At 46.4% G+C, this 10,832-nt stretch overlaps 1 non-coding gene across 1 annotated transcript; it reads right to left on the reverse strand.

The window, feature by feature from the left end:
- Positions 1–1,648: 1,648 nt before the first annotated feature.
- Positions 1,649–1,720, reverse strand: Trnam-cau (transfer RNA methionine (anticodon CAU)). Its single transcript has one exon. It is a non-coding gene; the product is annotated as a tRNA-Met (tRNA).
- Between the last annotated feature and the right edge of the window lie 9,112 nt (positions 1,721–10,832).

Raw genomic sequence — 10,832 nt, forward strand, 5'->3', positions numbered from 1 at the left:
TTTTCTGCAATAAAGCAATCTTGCAAAAGCTGCTGATGCATCCACATCGGTTATTACAGTGGCAATGAGACACAGTTGTGCCCATGCAGGGAGGGCGTTTCCAGCCAGATGGCCGTTGGTATTTGCGTCAGTGAGTTTAACCTTAAGAGCAACTCTTCATGGGAAAATTACGTTGAGCATATCGAGGCGCAGCTAACAAGCTCACAGAAGATGCTGACAAGAGGGCGGCATTGCTGAGCTGCTGTGGGGAGGAGACCCCAATAACGACCCTCTTAAAGGCTTTTAGACCACTGACTATCAGTCCATCATAGAGGCAGCGAAGAACCTCATCAAGCCGAAGCTATCCAAGCTGCATTCAAGGTATAAGTTCTCCAAATGAGATCAGCACGATGGTGAGACAGTTGCTCACTATGTTACAGCCTTACGTAAGTTAGCTGAGGACTGCGGATTCAGCGATAAGCAGCTCCCTCTTGACATAATGCTCAAGGACCAATTTGTTTTTGGAATTTCAGACAGCATAGTGCAGCAAAGCCTGCTGGCCGAGAAGAACCTGACCTTTGCAACAACCTACGACCTGGCAGTCACAGCCGAGTCTGCTTCAAAACATCAGAGCTATCGGCAGTCAGTGTCAGGAAAGCCCAGATGCCACAGCCAAGGTGGACATGCAATGTCTGAAAAACAGGCAAGATGAAAAGGTTTCAGGCGCGCTGTTGGAACAATGGTGTTTCCAGTGTGTATTGTGGTAAGTTTAACAAAAGCGCAGTATGCTTTACCTGTTCCGCAAAGGTCACCCAGCCAAGGCATGTTGGAAGAAAAAAGGTGGCCAAGTGAACCACCAGCTGGAAAGTATCACAAGTTCAGTGCAAACTGAGCCTGATGACTTGCCAAACCAAGTGGTTGTCCCAAGTTTATCCCTTTCAGACCTCACCTACGAAGAGCTATCCGTAAGTAAGAGCTATCCATAAGTATGTCCAATCGATACGCTGTTATTTCACTGCACTCAATATCCTATGGCAACAAAATAATGTCATAATACTATACTTGTTATAGTAATTAATTCTAATCAAACTTTAATTAAATATCTATTTATTCTGAATATTAATGAGAACTAACAGACAATAGCGCCAAGTATAGGGGGTGTTATCTGTAGTACTTAGAATATATATGTGAAGAAACTGAACTGGACGAAAAGATAACTTGCCGCCGGCAGGGACCGAACCTACGACCTTCGAATAACGCGTCCAATGCTCTACCACTGAGCTACTGCGGCGGTCATCCTCCCGTCCACTTTATGGGGTATATATGTGCATTTAAAGCTTGGAGTGTTAGTCAGCGCCAATCGCAGCCATGGCGGCGAGTGTGGAACACTCGTTTTCTGCCTTTCTGGCGTCACATAGCACGTGATCTTTTTACGAGCTGGCAGCTGGCCAATAATCCCTCGCATACCTCCTGAAGGCATCAAGTCTGCCAGAACGAGACCCTTGCTATGAATGAAGGAAAGAAGATGACTCTTAAGGGCCCGTTTTCTTTGTTAGACACAATATTAATGAGAACTAACAGACAATAGCGCCAAGTAAAGTATAGGGGGTGCTATCTGTAGTATTTAGAATATAAATGTGAAGAAACTGAAGTGGACGAAAAGATAACTTGCCGCCGGCAGGGACCGAACCTGCGACCTTCGAATAATGCGTCCGATGCTCTACCACTGAGCTACGGCGGCGGTCATCCTCCCGTCCACTTTATGGGGTATATATGTGCATTTAAACCTTGTGGTAGAGCATCGGACGCGTTATTCGAAGGTCGCAGGTTCGGTCCCTGCCGGCGGCAAGTTATCTTTTCGTCCACTTCAGTTTCTTCACATTTATATTCTAAATACTACAGATAATACCCCCTATACTTTACTTGGCGCTATTGTCTGTTAGTTCTCATTAACATTGTGTCCAACAAAGAAAACGGGCCCTTAAGAGTCATCTTCTTTCCTTTATTTATTCTGAAGTCATTCATGCTCTGTTTCTGCATAAATAGAACCAAATGTAAGGCTAGAAATATAGTGCAAATTCGTTTTCGGTTAGCTTCATTTTGAACACAGAAAAATTATACTTTTGACGTGGCTTGAGGAAAGCGAAACATTGAACGACTAGCCTAACATGGAGTGCCTTCAGCAAAGTGACCATATGCAACAGTACACTGCAAAAGGAAGTCAAATGAAGACAAATGCAATATGCAGGAGGTTCAATTCATATAAAGCTCAATGTATCTTTCTCTTTCGTAGGCCCTGGTCGACACAACTAGCAAAAACAAGTAGTGTACACAATTGTGTACATAGCGCCTCCAATGGTTATGGTTACAGTAAGCATTGGCGGAGAACCAGTGCTGATAGAAATGTATTCTCTGAAGCAATTATCACCCAAAACTTGTTCAGGAAACTGAAGGTGGCAAGAAGCATCAAGCTTGAAGGAGCAGACTCACAGCTCGTAACCTGGACCAAGGAAGGATTGGACGTCATCGGAGAAGCTACAGTTCCAGTCGAGTTTAAAGAGCAGGACTTCAAACTGCCACATCTCGTTGTAAGAAAGTAGTGCAATTCTGGGGCATGACTGGTTTAAGGTTTTGAACACCAACGTTACTGGACTTCACAGCATCAGCCAGAGTGCAGAAGCTGTTATAGAAGAATTTCTAGATATTTTCGGCAAAACCTTTCCCAGCGCAGCCCTGCTTTGGTTGGGTGCAGGACCAAAGTTTCTTAAATGTCGCAGCATTCCTTTTCTGGATAAACAGAACATAAAGGTGTTCAACAACCGACCCAGCATGCAGAATGGGCCACGCCTGAGGTCACTGCGCGAAAAAATGACGGTTCGCTGAGAATATGTGGAAACTACCAAAGCACTGTCAACCAAGTGGTAAGGAACAACATTCACCTCTTACCTACTAGCAAAGAACTATTCGCAGGGCTACAAAAAGGTGATATTTTTTCAAAAGCTGGCTTCATGCAGGCGTACCAGCAACTTGCAGTGGACGATTCTTCAGCAGATGTGCTCACTATCAACACAGTAAAGGGCGTGTGCAAAGTGCGATGTTTGCCGTTCAGCGTGTCAGTGGCACCTGGATTATTTCAAAGAACAATGCTTGCAGGTTTACCACAGGTGGCCGCATACCTCGACATTCTGGTGGCCAGTGAAACTGCTGAAGTTATCCACAAAGTCCTGATTGAGGTTTTCAACCAACTCTTGAGGGCCCGACAATGTGTTCAAGGCACCAAGTGCCAGTTTTTCAAAGAGAGTCTGGAATATTTGGGACACCAGAGAGACGGAAGGGGCATCTAGCCGTCGAAAGGCAAAGTCAAGGCCATTCATCAAGCACCTACACCACAGAACAAAAGGGAGCTTCAAGCCTTTCTAGGAATGGTGAATTTTTACAATTACTTCCAAAGGTGTTGTTCTGAAGTCGCTGAAGTGTGGCACCGCCTGCTGGACAGTGACAGTACGTGGAAGTGGCATGAAGAGCAGCAGCGAGCTTAGACTAAAGAGGCTGCTGACGTCCGGGTCACTTTGAGTGCACTTCAATCCTGATTAATTCTGTCTTGCGATGCATCCCTTGTCTTAGCTCACAGCGATGCTCAAGGGCTAGAGCAACCTGTTGCTTATGAGTTAAGAACACTCACTAAGACGGAGCGTAACTACTAGTGATGCAGAACTATCGATGGTGCTATCGATACTATCGATAGCAGAGTCACTATCGAACTATCAATAGCCGAGTCACTATCGAACTATCGATGCTAAAAAAAACTATTGATAGTGCTATTGATAGTTGATTCTATAGTACTATCGATAGTATAAAATCAACCGTGCGAAGTGATTGCAGCATAAGCTTGGTTCCCCGAGTGCATGGTATATGGTGGAGCAGAAGTAGCATGCGAACGGCAAGAAAGTTGACATGCTCTTATTCCTACGCCAGAATGCTTGGCTGACACGATAATTAAGCTGAATTGTACAGCTTTATCGGAAATGAAGCCATTACAGTTGGTGCAACTGCACTGCTTCAAATTTATATTGCATTTGTGATTTCAAAATAAAAATATCAAGAACTAAGTTTGTTAATTGTAAGGTGTGACTAGTTACTTTTGAATATGAGTTTATTGATGTACATATTCCGGTATTTCCACAGCGGAAATAACTTATTTCTTTCTCCCAAAAATTTCTCATAAATTAAGCGAACTGAGTATTGCTGATAGTAAGGCATCGCAAATGTTTTGGCACTATCGCTGGCCAACAACAGCCTAGTCATTCACAGCACTATTGATAGTATTATTATTAGTAGTATTACTATATATAGTACTATCGATTGCACTATCGATAATACTGCCACGTGCGTTTCTTTGTCACTTTTGCTGTATTCAGTTTTCGGCCACAAAGACTGTCAGCAACGCTCAGCGTGAACTGTGCCTCATTGTTCAAGAAGCTTCGCGATCATTGTAGATCGTTTTGTTAAGATTGCGCGCAAGACGCGCACACTCGAGCTTGTTCTAGAATTTGCACGACAGCCAGCGATAACGCTGGAATATTCGACGGCACATGTTTAAATGCCGACACGCTTCACCGCTTGTCAGTTGATCGACGGTCGACGCTCTGTTCGCCACTATCAGTGCATACAGTGTGTATTGCTGTAAATTACCTTTCCGTTTCTCGGCCACAAGTTTGGCCAAATAAAGACTTTCATCTCGGACACGTCTCCTGCGGTCTTTGTCCACGTCACAACCCCGTGACAATACTATCGATAGTTCATCGATAGTAGTACCATTGATGGTTTTTTTACACTATCTATAGTTTTAAAAATACTATCGATGCTATCGATAGTCAATTCACCGATAGTCCAGATTGACAGCGAAGCTCTCGCTATTGTCTATGGCGTTTGTCAATTTCACCTGTACCTATGTGGGTGGCAGTTGTGCATTTTTACCGATCATAAACCTCTGCTAGGCATCTTTCAACTAAACAAGCAGATCCCAGCAATCCTGTTACCGCTCATGTTGTGACAGTCTGATGTTATCAGCTTATGAATACAAGCTAGAGTATAGAAAGACGCAGGATCACGGAAATGCCGATACAACAGTAGGCTGCCCATACAGCAGGCTGCCCGTACCTGGAACCGGCAGGACATTGAGCCACCAGGCTAAGTTCTTATGCTGGAAGCAGTTGAGTACCTTCCTTTGAGTGCAGAAGACGTTGCATCAGCCACTCTGTGTGACCCTTGTCTGTCCCGTGTGAAGAAATGGGCCATCGCTGGCTGGCCAGAAAAAGGTGCACCTCCGGAATATGCCTCCTATCAGGTAAGGCACAAAGAGCTGTCACTTCTCCGCAACTGCCTCTTTGGGGGTAACAGGGTGATACTGCCAGACGAACTGAGGAAAAATGTTCCCTGCATTCTGCATGCAAACAATCCTGGCATTATGGCCAAGAAATCTCTGGCAAGATCATTTGTGTGGTAGCCGATGATCGATGTTCAGACAGAAGATTTCATTCGTCAATGCAAACCATGCCAAAATAACAGGTAAAGCGAATCCAAGGCGCCCGTCGATTTCTGGACAAAACGCAAATGTCCTTGGAGCAGAAATCATTTAGATATTGCAGGGCCGGTACAAGGTGTTTTCTTTCTTGTTGTCGTGGACGTATTATCAAACTGGGCTGAGGGTGAAATAATGCCATCACTTGACTCGTCAGTGGTGATCGAAAAAGTGCACAGGACGTGTGCTTCATACGGATTGACAGAGTTGGTCGTTTCTGATAATGGGACGGCGTATTCAAGCCAAGAAATGCAATCTTTATAGAAGCGAAACAGTGTCCGCTACATGTACACAGCACCATACCATCCCGCAAGCAACGGAAGGGCCAAGCACATCGTTCACGAGCTAAAGTGTGTGCGTCTAAAGTACAGCCAGGACACAGTGGCATGTAAAGTCTCGTTTTTTATTCAAGCAGCACTCCACGCCGCACAATGAAACCGGGAAAACGTCAGCAGAACTCATGCTGGGAAGGAGCTTCCGTTCTGCATTGTCAAGCATGCAGCCCAACGTTGACGACGCAAGGTGTCCGAGACAGCCACAGCTGAAGTTTCAGCGTGGCGTCTGCCCTGCCCCACCAGACACCTCTGACCCTCTCTTCAAGTTTCTAGCTACAGTGCCGAGATCGCCTTTGCCATAAGCTACAATGCAAGCAGTTAATATGCCGAAATCGACTGTACATGAAGGTGCGCAAGCATGTCACAGGTATACTAGTTAACGTCAACCTGTGCTCCGTTATATCATTCACTACTAGGGGGGAAGGACGTGATAACAGCATGAATTAACTGAACTGTATGTACTGCGCATGTCCATCGCCAGCAAGTAAACAGATAAGCAACTCTCAGGGCCTACGCAAGCTCGTGTATTTTCTGCAATAAAGCAATTCTGCAAAAGCTGCTGCTGCGTCCACGTCAGTTATTGCAGAAGGAGTGACGTGAAACGTGTCATCACAGAAACTGTCCATTGAAAAAACATAACTCAGATCTATATAGCACAATCGATGTGTCACTGCAGTAGGACAGACTGTTTGGCTAGTTGGCCCTGCATTTTAACACAGTGAAATTAGCGCAAATAAAGACGGACACAAAGTCATATGTCACTGACACAGGCAGACCCATTCCTTCTAATCTGAAATGCTTCTAATAGTTCTCTCGCCGTTTGGTCTGCTCTTACCAATAATATTTACTTGCGCGAAACGCGGCATGCATGACCACGACTTAACATGCATTGGAAGATGCACACCACTTTGATCAATGCCATTGGCATGTTCCCTCAGGCGGTCGTTAATACGGTGTACCATTTGTGCTATTTGTGGACACCAAATTAATGTATTAACCGCGTTGCACTTACTTGCCTCGCAGTAAAAAGGCACTGTTACCATACGATTCTAAAATTGTTAAAGGAGTGGTGACAGAAAATTTGTGAATCTCTGTTTTTTGCTCCTAATTAGCAGCTACTGACTAGTTAATAGCGGCAACGAAAGTCATTTGCCCCAGAGCGAGATGAATGTTTAATTATATGTTCGTGTATGTTACGACCGGAGGCAGTCTTGCTTTCAAAGAGCACTCGGTGGCCCCGTGACGTAGCCAGCCTACTCATTTACAAATACTATCAGGTAACCGCAAGAGCCAGTGACATCGCTGGCCAGCTTCTGCCATGTTGTCAGCGCCGCTGTTTCATCTGCTGTCTTGAGCGTTGCGAGTGCTTGTTTCCTCGATCGTCAAACTACGCTGTTTATCTAGCGGCGATGGACTAAGGAGTTGGGAGGAGTGTAAAAATCAGTCAGAAAAGCTTGATTCACTTCGCGAATCTCGCCGGTGGCTGCGATTTTGTTCTTCGTCGTCGTCGTCCAACTCAGGCGACATTTTCTCTGAGGCTTGGAGCAGCCACAGCATTAGGCGTGCTGAAACATTTTCCCTCCAATCAATTGTAAAGTAGCAGGTGGAGAAGTGGCAAAGGAAGCAGGGGAATCACAACATTGGCGCTCTGTGACAGTGTTTATGTGTAACATGTAAGTGACGTGATGTATGCTTTACTGACTCGTATTTAGATTGGGCAATGCTGCGTTCTCAAGGCATTCCAATCCCACGTATGCACGTCGGAGCACCGAAGCAGTAATCTGTCCATTACGCAATATGATCCCAGCAGTAGAGAGCTTTAGTTTGGCTGTAGACTTCGCAATGTTTGCGGATACCTAGTTACTAAAGCTGTTGACGGCTGAAGCAGTAGCAGCAGCCGCGGAGCTGGTAGCGACATCTTGTGGCGTTTTGTCCAACTACAATATTTTATGTTTTTCTGTTTTATACTGTGAATTGCTAGTTATCTCACTGCCAATGCTCGACACAGAGTCAGTAAGCAGGTAAGTTGGTGCAATGTTATGTTTGTTGGTCTGAGGTTAGGCTATGAATCATCAAATGTCGCTACCAGCATTGTCCGTCTTGTACACACCTCCTGTAACCCGGCCAAGACTTGTGACGTACGTTGTTTACAAAACGGCCCCACTCGATGATCAGAAGGCTTGTTGATCGGGCGAGTAGGTCATCCATGAATGTGTTAATACACGCTACGTCCACTCGATGAAATCAACACTTTTTGCTTCCATTTGTGATTCAGCACTTTCACGAACTTCAATACTCAATTAAAATACGTTTTAGGCTGTATTTCTGGCTGATACCGTACAGATGGCACCTATATGTACCCATTAGTGTGATGTAACAGTCAAATTGTGTCCCAATTTTTGTCACTACTCCTTTAAGCGTGGCATCACTCTGCATTGTCTTCAGTCTGCCCTATGCAAATCGGATTCACACATGATGCAGGCTAACCTTTACACTCAGATTAGCGGACTCGAAAAGGCTGGCTTCCCTCAGATGAGCCTGAATGCCGTTGCCGAATCGTTGCTACGGAAACTGAAAATCAGTACTCAGGAAAAGCACTTGAGAGAACGGGAGCACACAAGACCACAGTTGGTGCCGTATGTGCACGAGGTGAGCCATACCCTGAAGAAAGTGACCACTAGGCATGGAATTCGTGCTGTGTTTTCTGCTCCGAATAAACTAGCACAGTTGCGCCAGCGAATCTCTCGTGCTAGGCAGTGAGGGTGCAAAAAGAGGCACGTGAAATCTTTCAGGCGTTTTGCCGAAGGTGTCGTTTACGAAATTCCTCTGAGCTGTGGCAAGTCCTACATTGAACAAATGGGACATTGTATTAACGACAGCCTGAGGGAGCATGCCAATAGTAGGGTGTAGAAGTACACGTTGCTGGGCTTGTCGGTTCATGTCTAAGTACAAGCCACAAAGCATGGCTGTTTCTTGCGCGAGGAAATAATGAGGGAAGGGGTCCAGGGGAGTGCAAACTTTCGACTGTTTATTCAAGAGACAGTGCAACCAAATATATAGGCACAGACATGCGCAGCAAAGTACGCACACAGCGAGCGCATACCACCCTAATCACAACCTGTGATCTATGAACTTGCGCTCTGCCTGCGAAAGAGACAATGAAGTGTCACTGATACACATGGAACCTCGTGCTTTGATATGATATGCCTCCAACAACTCTCGAGCCGTGGTGTCCCCGCTTCTACCCAGAATCTGAATCTTATTCAAGCACGGCTCACACTTATGTGAACTGCAGTGGGTCGGCAAATGTGCCCCATCTTTACCTTTTAGTGAAAGCTCGTGTTCCCGCACACGCTCATTCACGCACCTTCCCGTCTGGCCGACATACGTCTTGCCACAGGATAGCGGAAATTCATACACAACACCGGTGGCACATTTTGTGTACGACTTGGCGTGCTTCTTGCCGCAACCACCTTTCTTGCTCCCATCAGATAGGATACGTGGGCATAGCTGAGACAGCTTCCGCGGCGCAGAAAAAACAATTGGCACGCCATGTCTGTTAGCAACTTCTTTAGGTTGTGTGCCACCCGGTGCATATACGGTACGACCTCAGGTCTCACCGTTCTCCGCTCTTGCTCTACCCCAGAACCGTGGTGTTCACTCTTGAACTTCTGGAGGAGCGACTCGGCGACGGCGATGAGGAGCGTGCGAGGGAAACCAGCCAAGGCCAGTCGATCCAATTGGTTTTGAAAACCCTTCTGCATCACGTGTGAGCACGACCTTGCAAGTCGAAACCCTTCTGCATCACGTGAGAGCACGACACTTGCAAGGTCATGCTCACACGTGATGCAGAAGGGTTTTCGAAACCAATTGGATCGACTGGCCTTGGCTGGTTTCCCTCGCACACTCCTCATCGCCATCGCCGAGTCGCTCCTCCAGAAGTTCAAGAGTGAACACCACGGTTCTGGGGTAGAGCAAGAGCGGAGAACGGTGAGACCTGAGGTCGTACCGTATATGCACCGGGTGGCACACAACCTAAAGAAGTTGCTAACAGACATGGCGTGCCAATTGTTTTTTCTGCGCCGCGGAAGCTGTCTCAGCTATGCCCACGTATCCTATCTGATGGGAGCAAGAAAGGTGGTTGCGGCAAGAAGCACGCCAAGTCGTACACAAAATGTGCCACCGGTGTTGTGTATGAATTTCCGCTATCCTGTGGCAAGACGTATGTCGGCCAGACGGGAAGGTGTGTGAATGAGCGTGCGCGGGAACACGAGCTTTCACTAAAAGGTAAAGATGGGGCACATTTGCCGACCCACTGCAGTTCACATAAGTGTGAGCCGTGCTTGAATAAGATTCAGATTCTGGGTAGAAGCGGGGACACCACGGCTCGAGAGTTGGAGGCATATCATATCAAAGCACGAGGTTCCATGTGTATCAGTGACACTTCATTGTCTCTTTCGCAGGCAGAGCGCAAGTTCATAGATCACAGGTTGTGATTAGGGTGGTATGCGCTCGCTGTGTGCGTAGTTTGCTGCGCATGCCTGTGCCTATATATTCGGTTGCACTGTCTCTTGAATAAACAGTCAAAAGTTTGCGCTCCCCTGGACCCCTTCCCTCATTATTTCCTCGTGCAAGAAACAGCCATACTTTGTGGCTTGTACTTAGACAATAGTAGGATGCCTTGATGCCCAAGCACTTCGCTGAGGGTGAGGACATCCGCGTCGTCTGCTACGATGGCCGCCATTGTGCCTCCCGCCGCACCTAGGCAGCATGCGAAACGCGCTATACAACATAAACGAATAATAAGAACAGCGTTAAACACGGGACGAGAAGAGGCGCCGTGTATGTGTCCTCTTCTCGTCCCGTGTTTAGTGCTGTTTTTATTCTTCGTTTACCATAGAGGACCAACCAACCCAATCAAGCACATTGTTAAAGCT

This window comes from Rhipicephalus sanguineus, chromosome 7 (genome assembly GCF_013339695.2).
Source record: "Rhipicephalus sanguineus isolate Rsan-2018 chromosome 7, BIME_Rsan_1.4, whole genome shotgun sequence".
Taxonomy (NCBI): domain Eukaryota; kingdom Metazoa; phylum Arthropoda; class Arachnida; order Ixodida; family Ixodidae; genus Rhipicephalus; species Rhipicephalus sanguineus.